Genomic DNA, 4,121 nt, shown 5'->3' with positions numbered 1-4,121 from the left:
CATCGAGCTCGTAAACATGCCTACTCGTTAATCTATTTTGCATGCTCTAGTTTTTCACCAAGTCTGAATTTGTTTATGTTTTTGCTATGTTCACATGCTTGCAATTGTATTTTCTGATCCTTAAGGGACTTTTGTTATATGCTTAGAGTAGCTTCATGTCATGCCTTGCTTTGCCATGATATGTTCCTGTAGCATGTAGTTATCATGCTCTAAAATTGCTTCCTGATGATAAATTCCTGACATGTTGTTTATTTCACTAAGTCGGAAACATGTTATCTTTTGCACTTTTGCCATGCTTGTTTGAACCTGTTAGTGACTGAATTAGCCGTAGCTCAGTGTTCATCTTTTGTCAAGAATCATGAGTGGATCCCTGCCATGTATTTTGTTGTCTTGTTTGAATGCTGTAGCATATTTAGCTTGATGCATTTATATGGCTACTTGCTGATTATCGCAGGCCGGTGCCATATTTGTTTTGCTTGTCATTTCCAAACCGTGCATCCGATTCCGGTGATCTTTAGATCGATTTCAACCGAAATCAACTCCCCTTTCCGGTGGCACTCTTGGATTTCTATGTCGAGGCCAGGTTCAATAATTCCTTTGCAAATCTTGCATATGCATCACATATCACATCCCGCATATCATACTATGTTTGCATCATGTTGCTTGAGCATTGCATGTGGTTGATTCTGTTCCTTTTGCTTGTTGTTCTTGTTTGGTTAGAGCCAGGAGACGAGTTCGTGAACGAGGAGCCCATTGAGTTCACTTACGAGGATCAAGACAACTCTGAGAACTTTGCAGGCAAGATGACCATATCCTCAAAATCACTACTATCTTTGCTTGCTAGATGCTTGCTCTTTTGCTATGCCTATGCTACGATACCTACCACTTGCTTATCATGCCTCCCATATTGCCATGTCAAAACCGTTGTTTGGCTATGTTACTGCTTTGCTTAGCCCCTCTTATAGCGTTGCTAGTTGCAGGTGAAGATTGGAGATCATTCCTTGTTGGAACATGTTTATTGTTGGGATATCACCATATTATCTTGTTTATCTTAATGCAACTATATACTTGGTAAAGGGTGGAAGGCTCGGCCTTATGCCTGGTGTTTTGTTCCACTCTTGCCGCCATAGTTTCCGTCATATTGGTGTTATGTTCCCGGATTTTGAGTTCCTTACACAGTTGGGTTATAATGGGAACCCCTTGATAGTTCGCCCTGAATAAAACTCCTCCAGCAATGCCCAAACTTGGTTTTGCCATTCGCCACCTAGCCTCTTTTTCCCTTGGGTTTCCGGAGCCCAAGGGTCACCTTTATTTAAACCCCCCCCCCCGGGCCAGTGCTCCTCTAAGTGTTGGTCCAAACTAGAGCCCTATGCAGCGCCCCCTCGGGGAAACTCGAGGTTTGGTTTTAGTTGTATGGAGCACTCATCTGAGTGTGCCCTGAGAACGAGATATGTACAGCTCCTATCGGGATTTATCGGCACATTCGGGCAGTGTTGCTGGACTTGTTTTACCATTGTCGAGGATGTCTTGTAACCGGGATGCCAAGTCTGATCGGATTGTCTTGGGAGAAGGAATATCCTTCGTTGACCGTGAGAGCTTGTGATGGGCTAAGTTGGGACTCCCCTGCAGGGATTAGAACTTTCGAAAGCCATGCCCGCGGTTATGGGAAGATTGGAATTTGTTAATGTTCGGTTGTAGATAACCTGAAACTTAATTTAATTAAAATGCACCAACTGCGTGTGTAACCGTGATGGTCTCTTCTCGGCGGAGTACGGGAAGTGAACACGGTGTTGGAGTAATGTTTGACGTAGGTTGTTCTAGGATCACTTCTTGATCATAGTTGTTCGACCGTGCTTTTGCCTTCTCTTCTCGCTCTCTTTTGCGAATATGTTAGCCACCATATATGCTAGTCCCTTGCTGCAGCTCCACATCATATCTTTACCTTACCTATAAGCTTAAATAGTCTTGATCGCGAGGGTGCGAGATTGCTGAGTCCCCATGACTCACAGATTACTTCAAAACCAGATGCAGGGACCGATAATACCGTTCTAGATGATATGACCGAGCTCAAGTGGGAGTTCGATGAAGACTCTCGTCATTACTACGTGTCTTTTCCAGATGATCAGTAGTGGTGCCCAGTTGGGGCGATCGGGGACTTTGTCGCATTTGGGGGTTGATCATTATTTTGGTTCCGTAGTTGGACCCTTAGTGTATTGGATGAATGTAATGACTTATTTTTGTATTTGTGTGACGTGGCAAGGGTAAGCCAACGATGTACCTTTCCCCTTTATTTATGTACATGGGTTGTTTGCGAAGATTACCTCACTTGCGACATTTCTTTCAATGCGGTTATGCCTCTAAGTCGTGCTTCGACACGTAGGAGATATAGCCGCATCGAGGGCGTTACAAGTTGGTAATCGGAGCCTTCCCCGACATTAGGAGCCCCCTGCTTGATCGAATCATTGGCGTTGTTGAGTGTAGAAAAATGTTTTGAGTCATTTAGGATTATATATATCGGAGAGTTAGAAATTCTTTTTACTCCTCAGTCCCTTCGTCGCTCTGGTGAGGCATCCCGACGTAGAGTTTTGACTCTTCTCTTCTCAAATTTTACTAAAAAAAATTAGGATCACACGGGTATCTTGGAATCGTTCCCATGGTTTTGTGACGAGAACATTGTTCTTGGTGCCTCCTGACATTTAGGGGTTGTGGTAGTGTCCCGGGGAGTTGAGCTCCGAGGTGTTGTCGTCACAATTTTATCCTTGAGATTCTGGAATACCTGAGTTTCGCTGACAAAGAAAATCTCTTTTATGCAGTTGTTGGTGAGATAACCTCGACGCCACCCAGTACTGGGGCGGGAGTTTGGGAGTATTGCCATAACTTGTATAATGGATGCTTTTCGAAGGTTGAGGTAAATGATTTCCGAAGGTTTCTTGGTTATGTGTTGAAGGATGGATATAGGTGGACGTAGGATTTGCTAGATTTGGGTGAGATATTATGCTTCCCCTGTATCCCCAACACCTGATTGCATAACTGGAAAGGTTCGGGAGTTTCATAGGTGGGAATTCTTGTAGCTCTAGTTCTTCTTCCGCGGATATTTGGTTTGGGATTGGGTAATCCTTACCAAGTATTTGTTCTTGTCTGTACCTTGTTGTTTTTCTTCTACATCTATTCAAGTGGCTTCTCAATTTATGGAAATGTGAACATTTCAATTGGAATGCATTCGTTCATTTTGTTCGGATGTGAATACTATATGTTGCAATTTCAATCCATTTGATTCAGCTTGAATATTTGCCTGTCAATATGCTAATGGATGTCACCCTCTTCAGGATGGCTCCTGCTAAGGGTCAGAATCAGAATCAGGATCCGCCACCACCACCTCCACCTCCGGAGGCATGGCTAGCTGTGATGGCCGCTACCAATGCAAACACGCAACTGATCATGCAAATTCTGCAAGAGCGCAACCAAGACCATGGCAACAATCAGAATCAGTTTGCTACACTCAACCAGTTCCTTGCTAACCAGCCAAAGACCTTCAGCAACTGTGTCGAGGCCTCAGATGCTGATGATTGGCTCGTGGATATATGCAAGCATTTCGAGTGCAGTAACGTCAGGCCTAAGGACTTTGTCAAGTTCGCCTCCTTCCAACTCAAAGACCAAGCTGCAGAATGCTTTCAGCAATACAAAGACTCCAGGGGACGCAGTGTGATTACCTGGGATGAATTCTGTCAAGACATCAAAGCTCATCACATTCCTCAGAGTGTTGTTGAAAGCAAGCGTGAGGAATTCCGCAACCTGAAGCAAGGATCTCCAGTACAATATCATGTTGGAAATATGCCCTAAAGGCAATAATAAATTAGTTATTATTATATTTCCTTGTTCATGATAATCGTTTATTATCCATGCTAGAATTGTATTGATAGGAAACTCAGATACATGTGTGGATACATAGACAACACCATGTCCCTAGTAAGCCTCTAGTTGACTAGCTCGTTGATCAATAGATGGTTACGGTTTCCTGACCATGGACATTGGATGTCGTTGATAACGGGATCACATCATTGGGAGAATGATGTGATGGACAAGACCCAATTCTAAGCCTAGCACAAAGATCGTGTAGTTCG

This window comes from Triticum dicoccoides, chromosome 6A, assembly GCF_002162155.2.
Source record: "Triticum dicoccoides isolate Atlit2015 ecotype Zavitan chromosome 6A, WEW_v2.0, whole genome shotgun sequence".
Classification (NCBI taxonomy): domain Eukaryota; kingdom Viridiplantae; phylum Streptophyta; class Magnoliopsida; order Poales; family Poaceae; genus Triticum; species Triticum dicoccoides.
This window is presented reverse-complemented; position numbering follows the sequence as displayed.